Consider the following 20,554-nt stretch of genomic DNA (forward strand, 5'->3'; position numbering starts at 1 on the left):
ATTAAGAAAAAGCACATATACACTGCACTATGCTTATATACAGTACTTTGTTTTTGAGAATTTCAATAAACTTATTCATCATCATCATAAAAAAAAAAGTAAGTGAGAAGAGTGACATATGAATCCAATGCCTAAATGTGGGTCTTTATCAAAGAATGAAACAAAAAGATTAGGGTTGCCAGAGAATATTTATGACTATCAGGAACTGAAACATGGGAGTGACCATCACGTAAGAGTTGACAGGTGAGTGATAAACTAATACTTAGAGTTAGCCTTTCTTATAGAAGCAAGTGGGGTTTTATAATCAGGTAACAATCTCCAGGGCCCAGCAATGGCCCCATCAGATGGTTACCATGACCATGGCACTGGTATTTCAAGGCACAGTTAATAACCTCATTACTGCTGCAGGAAGCATCCCATGAATACTTGACCAGAGAATAATTTGCTACTAAACAAACTACACAATTTCTCCCAACAAGGTTAATAAATATGTCTCTAAATAAATTAAAATAACCAAGCATGATGGAAGATCATTATAGGAAAATAATTACTCTTCCAACATTGAATTTGATGTATGGTATTGAAACTCATCATGAAAAATTGTAATATGTGTTGAGCTTTCTTACAGCCCTATTTAGATTAATGACAAAAAACAACATTGAAAAAGTGTCATTTCATGTTTAAGGAAAAGGGAATTTCTGGGTGTCTTAGTCTATATGTGGATTAAATTTTGTGAGTGATAAAGATAAGACAGTTACACATTTTCACTGAAAGAAGTTTGATAAAAAAAAAAAGAACGATAGGTTTAAGTGCATTTTAATCACTAGATATATCTTCCCTAGAGACCTCATGGAAATAATGTCTTTTCAGTTAAATATGGTCCAGAATTTTTATAAAAAAGAAGGAAGGGAAAAAGGGAAAGTAGGGAAAGATATGTCCTTTGCCCATTCTATGGAAAGTACTTTCAGAATTATTTGCCCATTGAAAGCGATGCATCAGCTTGATTCACTATGATGGTATAGTGTTAAATGCATCAGGTTAACTCTTTTCTTTTTCTCAGCTTTGTTGAGATATAATTGAAATATAACCTTGTAGAAATTTAAGATGCACAACATGATGATTTGATACACTTATATATTGCAATATAATTACCACCATAGCAGTGTTAGCTAATACTTCCATCGTATCACATAATTAGCATTTCTTCTATGTGTTGAGAAAATTTAAAATCTACTCTTTTAACAACTTTCAGGTATATATAATATACAAGTATGTATGTTTATATATATAAATCCTGTGTGTGTGTGTGTGTGTGTGTGTCTGTGTGTGTGTATGGTGAGATAAAAAAATATGGCGAATGCTCCTGCTGAGTGCCATCCAACAGAAAGGCAAGGATCTTCAACATGCGAAGCGTCACATTGAACCTTAGTAAGTGTGTGACAAGTTTCAACTTGTTCAGTGCAGTCAGTTGGGTGTGAGCTATGATGGAGAGAAGTTGTGCTTTAAAGTGCGCCATAAATCATCCTCCATCATGACAATGCTCCATGTCACACATCGCTTCTGGTATATGGCAATTTCTGTCAAATAAAAACATTATGGTGTGTCCTCATCCACCTTATTCACTAGATATGGCACCATACAACTCTTGGCTCTTCCCCAAAGTCAAAATGATTCAGGACATTGAGGCAGCCATCACAGTGCAACTAAAGAAACTCATGAAAGAGGACTTCCAGAACTGTTTCAGAAAGTGGTAAGAATGATGACAAAAGTGTATTCAAAGTGAGGGGGGAGTAATTTGGGAGGATTAATGACAATGTGTCTTTTACTGTAATACATTTTTAAAAATTTAAACATTCATCATATTGTTTGATCACCCCTCATATGTTACATTATTGTCTGTTATAATTACAACACTGTGCATTAGAGTCCCAGGTTGTCTGTAATTTGTCTCTTGACCAATGTGTCTCCATTTCTTCAACTCTTCAGCCCCTGGTAACTACTATTTTGCTCTCTGTGCATTTTTGGTGGGAATGTAAATTGATTCAGCCACTATGGAAAACAATATGGAGGTCCTCAAAAAATTACAAATTAAACTACATATGATTCAGCAATCTCACTTCTGGGTATAAATCCAAAGGAAAGAACACAGGATACTGAAAAGAAATTTGCATTCCCATGTTTATTCCAGCATTATTCACAATAGCCAAGATATGAAAACAAGCAAGCTAAGTGTCTGTTAATGGATGAACAGGTAAAGTTGTGGCATATATATATATATATATATATATATATATATATATATATATATATATATAAAATATTACTCAGCAATGAGAAAGAAGGAAATCCTGCCATTTTCAACAGCATGAGCCAACTTTGAGGGCATTATGCTAAGCAAAATAAGTCAGAGAAAGCAAGACAAACACGGTAATCTCACTTACATGTGGAATCTAAAAAAGCTGAACTCACAGAATCAGGTTAACTCTTTATTAAAAATAAAGAAATATATAAATTTAAACCAGCTTGGGAAAGTGCATGGGATTTATGTCTTTTTGCCTTATTAGTATAATTTAAAAATTAATATCTGATTCATTAATCATTTTTAGTTTTATAGACTAAAGCATTTTGAACAAATCTTAAAATGTATGTAACTCATATATTTCCAGTGTCCTTTCTTTCCTCCTTTCCAAGGGACACTATATGTAATCTAGACTAGATTTATAGACAGACTTTGGTGTTACTTCTAATCTCTCTCTCCTTTCTCTTATTTTCAAGAAAGAGGGGCTTATTCCTAGCTTCCTGGGTCTTTCCCAAGAAGCTCTGGTTCTCTTGATTATCACAATGTGTTTTAAGACATAATCTATATACTACCAGGAACCCTTCACTTCCTAGAGCCAGACACCCCTTTTCCAACTCTGCAGGTACACATACATTTTTGACTGAAGAAATAAGATGGTTTTAAAGGATGGCTACCTATAGGAGGGAAGAGGTTAAATATTCAGCTACCAGGACTTTTCCTTGGATTTCAGAAGATTGTCCCCAAGTAGAGGGCTTCCCAATGGGCATTGCCTTCCTTCCAAGCTTCAGGTTTAAGTTTCCTATCCCCTATCCATAGTAAATAATCTATGTCTTGAAGTAACCCAACAAAAATGCCATAGCCCTCCTTACATCCTGCAATAAAGGAAAATTCTATGTCTACTTACGGGAAAAGAAGTCTTTTTAAATTCTTTACCATACTCTCCTAACTTCAAAGTAAAGTGAAAAGTCATTGGCAGGAGTTAAGAGCTACAATGTTTCTTTCCTTACTCAGTGATTCTCTAACCTGGTGATATATTAGAATCACCTGGAGAAGGTTCTAAAAATACTTAAGCCTTAGCACCAGTATCATCATCCCCAAAGACTATTATTTGATTGGTGTGATGGGTAGTGGGAGAACACAGTTATAAATATTGACTACAAACACATGATCAGTTGCAGAAAGAAAGACTATAAGAGTTATTAATATCCCTTCCTTATTTTGATATGTTTGTATATTGTGATGGTTAACTTTATTTGTCAACTTGGTTGGGTTTTGGTGTCCAGCTATGTTGTCAAACATTATTCTGGATGTTTCTGTGAGGGTGTTTTTATTTGAGATTAACATTAAATCAGTGGATTTTGAGTAAAGCAAATTGACCTCCATAATGTAGATTGGTTTCGTTCAATCAGTTGAAGTCCTGAATAGCACAAAAGACTGACTTACTCTGAGCAAAAGAAAATTCTGCAGCAGACAACCTTCAAACTTGAACTATAATATTGGTTCTTTGTCCTTCAGACTTGAACTGCAGTATTGGCTCTTTCCTGGGTCTCTAGCCTGCCGGCTCATATGCAAATTTTAGACTTGGCAGCCTCCATTTAATTTAGAAAATTAATCTCTTTCTAAATACGTCAGCATTGTATTGATTCTGTTTCTCTGGAGAATCCTGACTAACACAGATTTTAAGAGCGTGAAGTGAGGTGCTGCTATATTAAATACCAAAAGAGACTTTGGAACTAGTTAATGGTTAGAGGCTGAAAGAGTTTTGAGGTGCATACTAGGAAAAGCATGGATTGCATTAAAGAATTGGTAATTAGAAATATGAACAATAAAAGTAATTCTGGTGGTGTCTCAGATAGAAATGAAGAACATGTTACTGGAAACTGGAGGAAAAGTGATCCTTGTTATGAAATGGTGAAGAACTTAGTTGATTTGTGTTCTAGTGTTTTGTAAAAAGTAGAAGGTAAATTGATAAACTTGGATATTTAGTTGAGGAGAAATTTTTTAGCAAAGTATAATATTAAAGATGTGGTCTGGTTTCTCCTTGCTTCTTATAGTAAAATGCAAAAGGAGAGAGATTGAAGAAATTTGTAAAGTGCAAAAAAACCAGAATGGGAAGATTTAGAAAATTGTCAGCTTATCCAAATTTCAAAAACTGAGAAAGTGTTCTGGAGAGAGCACCAAGGGTGTGGCTGGAAACCCATTTGATAGAAGATTATGGGTATGACTTACAGCTATAAAGAGACATTTCAGTAGAAACCAGGAATAGATATGGGGATATATTAGCAGAAACACTGCCAGCTTAGAATAAGGTAAACGGTGACAGGACAAAATGAAGGGAGGCTGTTGAACTTCTGACATTCTACAGGATGGGACAATAGAGATATCTGGCTATATGCATGTGTTAGCCTATAAGTAAAGGGAAGAATGATCCTGAAGCCTTTTCAGAGATTGACAGGGATGCCATTTCCATCAAGGTCCCAAAGGTACAGATCCAAGGAAGGAGGCCATCCTCTTCTAGGTTTCAGTGAGCCCGATGTTGCCACCCAGTGACTAGAGGCAAGGCCACCACCTGAGGCTGAGAGGGTGATTCAAGGTGGGACCATAGTCAGTCCAGTGGGCCCAGAGGGAAGAGCATTGAGCCAAAAAGGATTATTCTAAAGATTTAAAATCTGATGGAATTTGCCTTACTAAGTTTAAAATTTGCTTGGGACCCCTTACAATTTTTTCTTTCTTTCTTATTTCTCTCTTTTACAATGGGAATATCTATTCAATGCCTGTCTACCAACTGTATTTTATAAACACATAACTTGTCTGTGTTCTAGGTTCATAGCTGAAGAGGAATTTTGCCCCAGGATGAATCATATCTTGAGTTACATATTTTAGGTGATATTTCGATGACACTTCTAACATTAGAGTTGATGATGGACTGTGATTGTATTTGGAGATAGGGTCTTGAAGAAGTAATTAAGGATTTTTAAATAACATCATAAGGGTGGAGCCCTAGTCCAACAAGGTTAGTGTCCTTCTAATAAGAGGAAGAGACACCAGGAGTGTGCATGCATACAAAAAGAACCATGTGAGGACACAGCCATCTGCAAGTCAAAGAGAGAGGCCTCAGAGGAAGCCAAACCTGCCAACACCTTGATCTTAGACTCCTAGCCTCCATAAATATAAGAACTGAGTGAGTAAACTGTTCAAGTTGCAAGAGAAAATATCATGGCATAAAACTGTGTAAGTTCTAGGGCCATTGTAAGGACATTGACTTTGAGTGAGAAGAGAACTAATCAAAGGATTTGAGACAGAAGAGTAGAATAATTTGACTAATGTTTTTGAGCTATCTGTCATGAATAACAACTGGGTGGGATAAAGACTAACAAGGGCTGAAGCAAGAAAAACAGTTTGAAAGCCATTGTAACAATCAAGGTGAGAGATGATAGTGTTTGGCACATGAATGAATGATAGAAGTTGTGAGAAATCATCAAACTGTAGATGTAAGTTAAAGAAATAGCTGATGAAATTTGCAAATGGAGAAAATATATAATATAAGATAAAGAAAGACCTTAAGTATGTCTTCAAAGTTTTTGTTTTGGACATTAGACCAATGGGACTGACATTTACTAAGATGGTGAAGAACACTGGTGAAGCAGGTTTGAGGGGAATATTGGGAGCTCAGTTTAGGATACATTAAGCTTGAGGTAAATACTGGACATTTAAATGGAGTAGTCAAGTAGGCAGCTGGATATATGAATCTGGACTTGAGAGAACTCTGGTCTTTAGATGTACAAGGAAAGTCCTGAGCATATTGTTAAATTTAAAGCCATGGCCTAATAAAATAACTTAGAGCAGTGGGTCTCAAAATGTGGTCCCAGAACCAGCAGCATCAGCATTACTTTGGAACTTGTTAGAGAGGCAATTTCTTGGGCCCACATCAGACCTACTGAATCAAAAACTCCAAGGAGTGAATCCCAGCATTTTGTGCTTTTTCACGTCTTCCAAGAGCTGTTGACCGGCACAGTTAAAGTTTGAGAAACATTGTACTATTGCTCCCATAATGAAATACCATAGATTGGATGGCTTACACAATATACATTTATTTTCTCACAATTCTGAAGGCTAGAAGCCTAATATCAAGGTCAATTTCTGTGAAGCCTCACTTCCTGGCTTTCAACTGGCCACCTCTCGCTATGTCTTCCCATGGCCTTTTTCCCTGTGTGTGCACAGAGAGCTCTCTGGTGCCATCCACTTTGTTTATAATCCCATCAGATTAGGGCCCCACCCTTATGAACTCATTTAACCCTATTTGCCTCCCCAAAGGCTCCATTTCCAAACACCTCATCACCTTGGGGGTCAAGTCTTCAACATAAAATTTGGTGGGAATGGGTACACAATTCAGTACATAACAACCACTAACCTACTGAATGAGTGTAGAAAGAGAAGAGTTCCAAAACTAAGCATTTGGGGCACTTTATGTTTTGAGTTGAGAAGATGAAGAGAAACATCTAAATAGACAGAGAAGGAGCAACCAGTGAGGGAGCAGGGGCACCAAAAGTGTCTGGGTCTTGGAAAGCCAAGTAGGAAAGTGTAGAAGAAGGTGATCTATTTGGGAAGAAAATGGTACTGACAGGTCAAGTAAGTTAAGAACTGAGAATTAGCCTTTGGATTCTGCCATGTAGGTTCACTGTTGCTCTTGATGAAAGCAATCTAATTGGATGGTAGGGGTCAATGCCTAATTGGAATGGGTTAGAGAGAAATGGGAGGAGAGGAATTGCTGATATAAAATGTGAACAATGTTTTCAAGAAGTTTTCTATAAAGGGTAACAGAGAAACAAGCTGATAGTTGGAGGAATGTGTAAGATTATGAGAGTGTTATTTTTAAGAGAAATCACACCATGTGTTTCCTGATAGCAATAATTCCGGAAAGACAAAAAAACAAAAAAAAATTTAGATGAGAGAGGAGAGAATTTCTAGAGGATATCCTTGTGCAGATAAGATGAAATGGGGACTAAAAAACAACTGTAGTTATTGGTCTTCATAGCACACAACATAGCACACAACATAGAAAGGGTATTTATTATAAATAGAAAAGTTAGAATTCACAAGGTACTTAAGGACTGACCACTTATTACTGATTGCAACTCAATTCATTGGTCCTTAAATATAAGAGATTGGTTTTGTCTTTTAAAACTTGCACATGGTTTAGCAGTTCAATGCTGAATTCCACTTTGTTCTGAGATGCACATATATCTAGTAATAACATTCTAATTGAACACTGCAAATGAATATAACCTACATGCAGAAGGGAAATGTAATTTATGTGCAGAAGAATAATTATAAACTAGAAGAGCAGTCAACCTAGTGAATCAAAAGTGAATTGGCAAGTCAGTTAACAGATTTGTAAAATCTATCTGGAGTTTTCTTTACTGAGATTGTGTGAATTCAGCTATTTAGTTAATTTAGTTTTTAGCAGGCAGAATTAAATTTTACTCTTAAGCTTTGTTTGTCTTCATAGTACTAATGAGGAAAAGAAAAATATTCATTCAAGGGGAAAACAAATGCAACTCTGATGAGTCTGTTTACTCTGGGAAAACAACCAACATTTTGTTTCTGAGTATTTCTTGTACAGGTATTTAATTTTGAATGTTTTATGATGCTTTAACATGTACCAGACAAGATACTCCACTTCAAATATAATCCTTTGTAATATATGCATTTCCCTTTGGTGATACCCCTTTACATATGTTGCTGAATGGATATCATTAAGTATTAACAGATGTAAAATGTGTTCTCTTTGCCACTTTTGTCACTCCTTTCTCTTTTGTTTAACCATGCACCCACATTTAAATGGATGGCTGCCAGTAACTGAAGAAGGAGCTCTCACAGGAGGATCCATTAAACCAGTCAGCCAATTATTTACATATAATATCAAAATCACAGTCTACTTTTAAAGCAGAAAATTTGAGACAGATAGAGATTTTCCTGAGAGGGAGAGAGAGAAAGGAATTTCAGGGTACAATTGAAAAAATAATTAAGAGTATTAGATGCTTATAAATGTTTCTTAGAAAGGACTGGAGAGACCTATTAGCCAACTAACTGTGCTTAGCTCCACGGAAGGAGGAAATTAAGATGGGGGTCTGAGAGTAGACCATTGGGAGCTCTGGGACATGGTGACTTTCAGTAACTTCCAGTTGCCTTCATAAACACAGAAATAGCTACATCAGGAGTTCAGTCTCTGAGAAAATCCCCCAATTCTCTATGTCCTCAGTGCATTAAAGAAGAGCATCAGATTCTTGGTGAGATGATGAAGGTTCAGTGGACATAACAGTCTCATCATTGTGGTAAGGTGATGCTGTGGCAGAAAGCTGCATGGGACATTCTGGTGGAGGGCACAGGGAGTTCATGTCTCAGTAGACACCAGTGAGGAGAGGTGATGAGGACCAAGAATCAGTCAGGAAACGTACATCTCTTGGGTACCAGTTACAAAGAACAAACATCTCCCTCTGATGCCATGACTATAGTTAAGAGGCCCTACCCTTGGGAACTTAGATGATACCCACGGGGGGGAGGAAGTGGGAAAAATACTTATTTGACTGAGTTCAGATTGAAATAACAGTAGGGACCCACAAATGATAAAAAAAAAAAAAAAAAAAAAAAAAAAAAAAAAAAAAAAAAATATTTGTTTTGTGCCATTAGGTAGAAAAGGGCTGAAGATTAATTAAATTCAGTATTGAAAAATAAAGAATGCTCTATTCTTTGGATGTGTAAGTATATGTCTGGGACTTCATACCCTTTGTATGTACAGTGTATTCCAGAGTTACAGAGATATTTCAAGTTATTATGGGAACATAAATCTTTAGAAATTATCACAAATCTTTTAGGTTTTAAAATTCTAGGTCTTAGTCATATTTAAGTGTGATGTGATGTTGGATGAAAATTTTTATTTGTGGATTTTAGTCAAAGTACCTACAATGTTTCCCCGAAAATAAGACCGGGTCTTATATTAATTTTTTGCTCCAAAAGACGCATTAGGGCTTATGTTCAGGGGATGTCATCCTGGAAAATCATGTTAGGGCTTATTTTCTGGTTAAGTCTTATTTTGGGCGAAACACGGTACATACTGTAAGGAAAGATGTAGAATTTAGTAAAAGATAGCAAAATAATTCTAGCAATGACAACCCCTGCATCCTCTTTAAGAAAATACCAGAATGAAAAAGAAAAAACGCACTTTGAAGGGACTTCAAGCAGTAGAGAATGCATTTCTTGCTTATTCTCCTTATTTCCTGTGAATATTAGAGAGTGGTTTCTCTTAGTGGTTTCTCTTAGTATGAGTAAAGTAAATCTAGTTTGCACCCCTTACAAACCAGCTTATTCAATAATAGACTACCATATTTCCCCGAAAATAAGGCCCAGTTAAGATCTCAGCCAGGATGCATTTAGTACATTATAACGATGTTCCAGAAGAAGATGACATGACTATTAGAATAAATGTAGATTTTTTTACATGAAAAAAGAATAAGACATCCCCTGAAAATAAGCCCTAATGAAGCAAACATTAATATAAGACCTGGTCTTATTCTCAGGGGAACACCGTAGTTGCATTTGTTAGTAGTGCATTTGTGACCTGCAATGAAACCTTAGAACTTTAAGCCCATGAACTCAAAATAGTCATTCCTTTCAGAGAAATTCAGAATATCCTGTAAAATTTCTTTAACCTCTTCATGATATGAAGAAAACATTTCGAGAGTAATCAAGATTATTGAAAACCCTTACGTTGTATGTAGACTATTTGCTGAATCATTTGGGTAAAAAAGGTAAAGTAACTTTTTAAGCTGCTTTTTCTGTCTAACCCATTTCTACTTTCTGATAATTCACATACTATCCAGTTTACAGGGATGATGCTATTCCTTTGATACAAGGAAACATTCCTGAGTGCCTCTACCAAGTACTGTGGGAGATCCCCACCCCTTCTTAACATTTCCAAGGGGACTTGGGGGAAGGGGACTCCGGTTTTATTTTTCCTGGTCATGTGCTGCTTCAATTTCCTGCTTCGTTTGGCATAGCACTTTTCCTCTATTAATAGTTTTTGTTTGTTTGTTTGTTTTGTTTTTCAGTATGCCAGATTTTTATTGAGGGTATGGAAATTACTAAAGAGAATTAAAGCACAGCAAAGTACAGGCAGTAACTTTAAACTGAATATGAAAGATTATTTCTCACGGTGATGCTATTCCTCGGAGCTCCACCTGCTTTCTTGTTGCCTAATCTTCACTATCTTTCTCCATAGTTCCCTCTTCCTGAATCCTATCTCTATTTGTAACTCACTGTTCAGACATGTGTAAATTAGTTTTTAACTTTTCATTTGGACAAGTGATATCATGTAAACATATCAATAATATATTTATTTATGCAAAAGAATTAGCGCTCAACCAATATTACAATTTTAGTTTATGTAATTCCATGTATTTTAAAGTTTAGTATTATGACCTACCAGTCTCAGTAACTACAACAAATGTGATATTTAACAAGTTCTGGGAAAACACAATTATTACTCAATTGATTTTAGAGAATTATTTAAATTTTCCATTGAGTTTAAATATGGATGCAATGTGATGATTTTATAGGTTTCCTGAATATTTCTGTCTTCATTAGTTATTTCCAAGGGTTAAATTCTGAAGCATAAAATGTGAATGTCATGTTTTTGCATCTGCTGTTACATCAACGTAGAAAGTCCTATAATCTTCTCTCCCTATCCATGTACAAGAAAACTGTCCTTCAAAGTTCAAGAAAGTGCCACATCTTTGGTAAATGCTTCCCCTAATTGCCATAAATCACAATTCCCCACATGTTTGATATAGGACTAATATAATTTTGTTTTCTAAATTATCTCCTGGGTATTAAACCTCTTCTAAGTATGCTATAACTTCTATTTTTAATAAATTAAGTGCCATGCATCTTTATAACTGCCTAAATATAAAACCAAGAACATGATATGCACTTGGTAAATTTTTTTAATAAGTTTCATTGAATATTAATTATAGTGTGCTGGAACCTCACCAGTACTTAAACACTAAACCCCATCGTATAATAAAAATGATTATGTGCATACATTTTTGTTTGGGAAGATACTTCTTTTCCTTTTTTTTAATTAAAGCATAGTTAACATACAATATTATATTAGTTTCAAGTGTACAACATATTGACTCTACATTTATATGCCTTATGAGGTGACCACCACGATATATCTAGTAACCATCCATCACCATACAAAGCTATGACAATAGTATGGCCTGTCGTCCCTGTGCTGTACCCTACATCCCTGTGACTTTTATTTTATAACTGGAAGTTTGTACTTCTCATTTTCTCTTCACCTTTTTCACGTATCCTCCCACCCCTCTGGCAGCCATCAATTTGTTCTCTGTATCTATAAGCCTATGTTTTATTCTGTTTGTCCATTTTTTTTTACAGTCCACACGTAAGTGAAATCACATGGTATTTGTCCTTCTCTGTCTCACTTATTTCACTTACAATACCATCTAGGTCCATCCATGTGGTTGCAAATGGCAAGATTTCATTCTTTTATCATTGCTGAATAATATATACTACATATATATCTCACATCTTTATTCATGGACACATAGGTTGCTGCCATAGTTTGTTTATTGTAAAGAATGCTGCAATAAACATGAGGATGCATAACATTCATATACTTTAAAATTACTGGGTTTGGTTTTGTTTTCTTTGGATAAATGCCCAGAAGTGGAATTTCTCGATCATAAGGTAGTTCTAGTTTTAATTTTTGAGGAAACTCAGTGCTGTTTGCCATAGTGGCCGCATCATTTTACACCACCAACAATGCATGAGGGTTTCCATTTCTTCACATCCTTACCAGCATTTATTTGTTGACTTTTTGATAATAGCCATTCTGACAGGTATGAGATGATATGTCATCATGATTTTGACTCACATTTCCCTTATGATTTATTGGTATAATTTATACAGAGTGAAATGCATGAATCTTAAGTTTGAGGAGTTTTGACAAATGCATATGCTCCTATAATCCACATACTTGCCCACATAAAAGTGTGTGTGTGTGTGTGTGTGTATATATATATATATATATATATATATATATATATATATATATATGTAGTGGCCGCATCATTTTACACCACCAACAATGCATGAGTATACATATATATATATATATATATATATATATATATATATATATATATATTCATTTCTATCACTCTAGCTAATTCCCTTATGCACCCCCCCCCAGAGGCCACTAGTATTCTTACTTTTATCAACATTGATTAGTTTTGACTCTTTTGACACTTCAAACACAGAATTTTGCAATCTGTACTGTTTCGTGTCTGCCTTCTCTAACTCAGTATAATGTGTTTTGAGGTTCCTCCCTGATGTTTGTATAATAGTAATTGGTTCTATTTTATTGCTGGGAAGTATCTCATTTTACAAATGTATACCACAATTTGTTTATCTATTTTCTTATTGATGTTCATTTGAGTGTTCGAGTTTGGGACTATTAAGAATAAAGCTGCTATGGACATTGCTGTACAGGTCATTTGGGGACATACATCTTTATCTAAGCTATCTTGGAGATAACTAAGAGAAACTGCTGGGTAATAATATGGATATAAATTAACTTTATAAGAACCCACCAAACAGCATATAAAATGATTACCATTTTGCACTTTTATGGCAATGTTAGGGATTTGAGTTGTTCAGCCTTTTTGCTCACATTCAGTGTTGTCAGTCCTTTTAATTTAGCCATTCTTTTGAGTGTGCACTAGTTCCTCACTGTGGTTTGAGTTTACCTTTTCCTGCTGACTAATGCTAGATTAATCATGTGCTTCCTAGACATTTTCATTTCATATGTGTATGACAGTTTAGATATCTTTAATTTACAAAATGTATTCAAGTCTTTTGCCATTTTCTGTCAGTTTGAGTTTCTTTGTTTTACTGACTTGTATGGATGTTGGCACTTTCTATGAACAAATCTTTCCTAGATGTTCTGCAATGTTTTGTCATACTTTTCGTTCTGTTAAGGTGTCTTTTGATGAACATAACATCTTAATTTTAATATAATTAAATTTATTCTGTTCTTTGATGATTTGTGCTTTTTGTCTCTTGTTCAAGGAATCTTTGTTTATGGTTATGAAGAGCTTCCTTCTCCTATGTTTCATTATAGATTTTTGTGTGTGTTTATTCCTCACCTAGATCTGCGATCCATCCAGAATTGATTATTTTTGTTTTGTAAAGTTTAATGTAGGTGTCAAGATTAATTTTTTTCCCACATAGATATCAATTGTCCCAGCAATATTTGTTGAAAGATTATTATTTTCCCTCCAAACTTCACTGACACCTTGTCATAAATTAGGTGACAGTACACATGTGAATCTATTTCTGGGCTCACCTTTCCATCCAGTTGGTTATTGTGTCTATTCTTTTACTGTTTTAATCACTATAGCTTTCTCATAGGTCTTGTTATTTAGAGGTAGAAGTCTTAACTGCGTTCATTATGTTCTTCGTTTTCAAATTGCTTTGAGTATCCTTACATTTTACATTTCTTTATGACTTTTTAGAATCATCCTGTCAATTAAAAAAACAAAAATAAACAAACAAGATGCTTATTATGGCCCTTATTGGAATTGCATTGAATCTAGAGATTAATTTGGAGAAAATGGATATCTTTACATTATTGAATCCTTAAACCATGAACAGAATCAACTAACTTCAGCTACAATAATGCTCTCTTACAACCCCAAATTTCAGTGGTTTAAAAACAAAATAATCATTTATTCTCACTGATGCACTTGTTTGTTGGGGAGGTTATGGCGGCCAGAGTGGCTCATCAATACATGACCCCTCCACATGTCTCTTGGTCTTCCTAAGACTCCTGTACATGCCTCACCTGGGATTGGTAGGTAGAACAAGGACATAGCCTTCTCATGGCGATGGCAGAATTGCAAGAATGCAAGGCTAATTGCATAAGTCTATTTCTAACTACTGCTTGAAATCCATCTGTTTATACCATATTGACCCAAATAAGTCATTTGGCTGAGCCAAAGTCTAGGGTGAGGAAGTGCTTTGCACTTTTGGTGGAAGTACTGCAGGGTACATAGCAAAGGGCTTTGGCATCGGGGTGGGTGAGTAATTGGGCCTAATCTAGGACATGCGTCACTCCAGGCAAGCTGAAAATCCTTTTTCTCTGACAAGAATTTGGTGTTGTCAAAGCTGCAAAATCCTTTGCATGCCAACTGTTTCAGTCTCCTTTGAGTCTTCAGGGTACTTCTGAATCTGTGTTTCACAAGTAGAAAAAGTTCACGTTTCCTCAGCTCTGCACCACTTTATCCCAAGTGTCCTATAAAAGGCAGAGTGAATGTACTAAATTTCCCACATTTTCAACCCACTTACTGTATTTCCCGAAAATAAGACCTAGCTGGACCGTCAGCTCTAATGTGTCTTTTGGAGCAAAAATTAATATAAGACCCGATCTAATCTAATCTAATCTAATCTAATCTAATCTAATCTAATCTAATCTAATCTAACATAATAACATAATATAATACCTGGTCTTATTTTAATGTAAGATCTGGTATAATATAATATAATATAATATAATATAATATAATATAATATAATATAATATGACATAATATAATATAATACTCGATCTTATTTTAATATAAGACCCGATCTTATATAAGTCTGGGTCTTATATTAATTTTTGCTCCAAAAGATACATGAGGGCTGATGGTCTGGCTACGTCTTATTTTCAGGGAAACATGATAGCTTCTGTCTGCTGCCCCTCTTTTCCTAGCTAGAGTCAAACTAGAGCTTTTAAGTTGTTGGAATGTGTAAAGGGAACTGGCATCCTCAGGCCATCCGCATTCTCTGTCTACCTCCTCTGGTTTCCATATAGTTCACAAAACCTCTCCTTTAAGATACTCTTGTCGGTGTTCAGGTCACTCACATAAAGGTACTAAAGTCATCATTGAAACATTGTGGTAGTGAAATCATGCACTAGATGCAAACTCTACTGTTTCTCATACTGAAACAGGGTGGGTTGGGACCCCCAGAAAAAGGCCTTGCAATGTCTCTGGCCTCGTCTCTCCCTGCCCTAAAGCTTAACAATCGAAAAACCCCCTCCTTGCAGTTTGAGCTTAAAATGTCCCCTGTCCAGTTCCTTGCTTTAGATAATTACCCTGAAACTTGTGCTTGCTTATGATCACAATACCCCTTGCTTATGACACAATACCCTTTGGTTACTGATCACAATACCCCTTGGTTACTGATCACAATACCCCTTGGTTACTGATCACAATACCCCTTGGTTACTGATCACAATACCCCTTGCTTACTGATCACAATACCCCTTGGTTACTGATCACAATACCCCTTGCTTACTGATCACAATACCCCTTGCTTACTGATCACAATACCCCTTGCTTACGGATCACAATCTCTATGGCCTAGCATTCTTTCCAGGTTGCTGTCATCACTGCTCCTGGGTTGACAACCATATTGGAGAACCACACTGCCAGAGGGAGAAACCATACGTGGCCTCTGGAGGAATGCACAGATTTTCCCTTAACTATCCCAGGCTAGTCTGAGAATGTTAAGGCAGTTTTTGGAGGTGTTGACCTGCTTCCTTCTCAGACCACTGGTGCTCTGATAATAAACGCTTATCTATGACCCAACTCCTGTGTGGGTCTATTGGCTGGGCAGCGCACACAGCACGAGCACCGGACTCGATTAAAACTCCAGTTTCAACACGATGAAATACTCTTAGTAATTGAAATCAACACATATTATTTACATATATTAACATGTATAAATGTCAAAATATAATATTTAATGAATAAAAGTGAGCTGGAAAAGGACACATTCAGTATATGCCATTTATATACATTGAAATAGCAGTTGTTCTTTAAATTCATTTAATACAATAAAAGTCTGGGTTTTAAAACATGGTTATGAGGATGTAAATAAGGCTTTATCTGGTAAAAACATCACAAACAAATATGGTTTCTTTTTTTCCTGTATTCAGTCAATTATTGCATGAAGTGTCTTTTGTTTGATATTAAACAAAATAGGTAGATTGTGATTCTCTGATTCAGAAATCACACATTCACTTACTAATATATAATGCCTTATATTTCTTTGAACATGAGAAAATATTTTTGGGTATGTACAAAAATTTTTGCAAATTGAAAAATAAATAGTGGGAAGAAAATATATGAGTAGGTAACCCTGCATACATTATCATCTCATTGGCATAAAAATAATGTTATTCTGGATGTAGTTATGTGAGATCTTCCAGCTGAAAAAAATCTTTTTTTGGAATGGGGTTGGAGGGGGAAAGTGAGGAAGGAAGTCAGTTTACCTTCCCAGATGACCTGAAATGAACACTAAAACATTACATCCAGCTTCTTTATATTTAAACACCTGTCCTGTAGTTGAAAACTGGAGAATCAAGAAAAACAGAGTAAAGAATAGCATCATACCAATTAACGCTGGCTCTAAATCCAGAGTAATACCAAATTTAAGAAACTGGGGCTATCTTTGGTGACCCTCCTTCCCTCTCTAGTTGCCCTGGCCTCCACCAGAAAGGCCAAGAAAATCCTCATACTGACTTATTAGTCTTCATATCACATGTGCTGAGCCCCAGCTGGTCTTACCCTCTCTAGATACCTGAAAGCTACAGATCTTTCCTTTTATCCTCTCCTTTACTCTTAACTTACTCATAGCCCATCATCTTTGGCCAAGATTGTTCAAGTGGATGAACATGAGGCAACACCTGAATTTCCTGAAACTGTATTAAATTGTGCGACTGTGTGTGATGTGGGTCTGTGAATGTTTATCATGCTAAAAAACATTCATATACTTCATCGGATTTTTAAAGAGAACCATAACCATGAAATTGAGAGATACCCTCTTACATAGGAGTCAAATGTCATGTGAATATGTTAGAGATCAACAAACTGGCATTTAATGAGAGCCAGGAAGAAGACATTTCCCAATTGTGAAATAGCTAATAAACTGTAACTATGCAGATATTCTTCCAATTTCAAGACATTTACTATGTATCCATTTCTTTGATTTAACTAATGTAAAATACAGAAAGTCCAATAAAAATGGTAGAGTGCAACACTAAAGAAAGTACGGTGACATTATGTTTATGCCTAAAGACAATTCCTTTTGAATGGCAGTATGACAATGCACTTAAAGGACTCAAAAGGAGTTTGTGCTATTTGAACCCATCTACTTCTGGAAATGCCCTCTAATGAAAACCTCAAATAGAAAGGAAAAAAAAAAAAAAGAAAACCTATTTACAAGAATATATTCATTTAGATGTTATTCATCATAGAAAAGAATAGAAATAATTTAAATATACAGTAAGAGGGGAATGCATAATTATATTAAGGTCTGTAAAGTATGAAATATTAAAGTATATTAAAATAATTATGAAAGCTTCACAGTAACATGAAGACAGTAAATAAAATCTGAGAATTTTTGAAGTTAGGTCTATCATTCTCTGTTATGTTATCCATTGATGCACTGATCATAACCTATAGTCCTTGAATTCTCCATGTTTTTTACGGTGCCCTGTTGATAGCCAGTGAGACTCCCAAAACCTGGGCTTCAAAGAGCAATTTATATGAACTAACCTTAAATGACAACTTCATTTCTTATCTTACTTTCTTTATATTAGTGGGTTTTTATAAAAGATCAGAGCAGATAGTTTTTACATTTGAGGCACAAATAAAATAAAAAATCTTACTTATATAATACTACCTCACAAACTTAATTTTAATGTGCTTATATCTATGAATAAGAATGAGAAACATGAATCAAAACATAAACCAGTAAATTTTACCAATAGCATCCATACAGAAAACCTTAAAAAAAAAATCATCATTAAAGTAAGCATAGGGAATTTCTTAAAGTTGTCTCTGTGCTTTTTCTTCCTGAGAAATGAGGAAAGGCAAACAAAGCTGCTTGTTTATGTCCTGTAGGTACCATGGGGGAAAAGAACGCTCATTTGACAACTAAAATGATTTAGCTCTTGGTTATTAAACATCGTCTAACAAGTAAGATAAATTAGGTGAGCAAATAATAATTAGAATCCTGCTTCTAATGGATGTGCCTTGCATAAGTGAAACAGAAAATTACAACATTAAACAAACCTCTAACAGTGTTTGCTCTGATAGCCTTGGGGAGCTGGACCAAGGTGGTACAGACCTACTGCAGGAAGGAGGGTGAGATAAGGGCTAAGATGGGAAACGGAGAAGCAGTTTCTGCTAAATTAGGTGTCACACTGAACCCTCACTTAACCTTCTGACTTGCTATTGAATAGCCCAGCTACCCAGAAATCAACAAGTCACAGTAGAGGTAAAACTTAAATTACATGTGTCACCAGCTGCCTTTTTTTCACAGAGAATACTTGGTGCAGAGAATTGTCTAGAGACAGACTCTGGATGTCACCGCGGCCTCTGCTACCCACTTTATCTAATGAACGTGCCTCTTCACTCTTTGAGGAATGACATTTTAGGAGTGTTCAAACAAATGGGAATGCTAAAAATATGTGAGTTAAGTACTTTTTCTTGCCCTTAATTCCTGAAGCTATTGAAAGATGCTAGTTTTATGTCTGAAGTAGCTTTCCCTTTGCTCTATACTTCCAATTTAATTGTGATTTTCTTTTCTATAAATCCAAGTTAGACAGACATAAGGACAGCTGCTACTCAAGAAGCATACATCATTATCTGGGCCGAGGTGAACCATTCAACCCCATTCAAAGGTTTTTTTGTGTGTGGCTGTGTGGCTTTATTGAGCTACTGGACTCTTCCTCTAGACTTTTTGTTAAATGTGAAAAATAACCTCCATTTAATGAAGTCACTTAGACATAGTTTTTGTTACTTGTATTCAATTAAGTACCACCAGATTGATGAACTCTGTTTTTAAAATATATTTAAAAAAATAGCTTTCTATCATTTCCAAGTCTTACATGGGAAAGATTTTGCCATTCAAAGTACTCTAAGCCTAACATGATCTCCATTGGAGGAGACCCATCAAGGAAACAAATAGTACTTTCTGAAGCCAGATACTTTAGATACCATCAATAAATATGTAGTAAGAAAGCATTGTCATTGTGACAATACCTTGTCTTATCAAAATATAAGGTCACCACCCTCAGCATTTACAACTAAATGAAAGCCTGAGGGGCCACAAAACGAATTAGTGTTTTATGCTGAAGATTGCAGACAATCACAAAACCTGTGAACGTGGATGGGAGCAAAGAAAATCTGGAGGCAATCAAGTTAGCACAGAAGATGCTGCTTAGAATTCTCCTGAGTGGGGGAAGAAAAGTATGCTTCCAAGATCAAAGTGTTTTCATGGAGGAGTTTTGCTGTGAAATGCTAATTCCAGGACAATGCTCTTGGATATGACAGGCTGGAGGAGACACTGCTTGGAATTAATTTTTAAAAAAAAATCAAAAGTGATATAGTTTAGATTCTTTACATATTCATTCAAACCAAATTCTGAAATCCTGAGACTATTAACAAGAGTATTTGGAACAATATATTATTCTATTTTTTCAAAGTAAAAATAATTAAAACTCTTCATTAGACTATGTAGACATAGACACAACATATATTTAAAAGAATACTATATACATCTGTGTGTGTGTATATATATGTATACACACACATATATATATATATATACATATATATATATATATATGTATATATATATATATATATATTTTAATCTTGATTTCTTGCTCCAACAGATAAGAAAAAATAATAGAGCTGAAGTATCATATGGTTTGACCACAGGAAAACTGTCTGATGTATAAAGATGCCAATGATACTTGGATGTTTATGTTAGCAAGATGAATCCTGCCTGGAATTAGTGAAGTAGCAGAAAGTCACATCTCAAAGTTTCTTCTATTCCTAATACTGATTAACTTACCATCCTTTTAATTGCATTGGATAGTAATGTTACCTGATTTCCTGAGTGTTATGGTATCAAAAATCTTAAGAAAAAAAATATTTAAAAAAACGATTGCAATAAAAGAAAGGTTCAAAGAGTATCAATGCAGTAATAGACTAGGACATTCATGCACAATATAACTGAGATTCTATCTAATTACTAGCCCCTGTGCCACTGTGCTGGCACAAGGCATGGGTAACCTCTCTGTGACTATAAATAAAAAGGTCAATGGTAAAA

The sequence above is a fragment of the Rhinolophus sinicus genome, chromosome 17 (genome assembly GCF_057876585.1).
Source record: "Rhinolophus sinicus isolate RSI-liver-muscle chromosome 17, RSI-T2T, whole genome shotgun sequence".
Taxonomy (NCBI): Eukaryota; Metazoa; Chordata; class Mammalia; order Chiroptera; family Rhinolophidae; genus Rhinolophus; species Rhinolophus sinicus.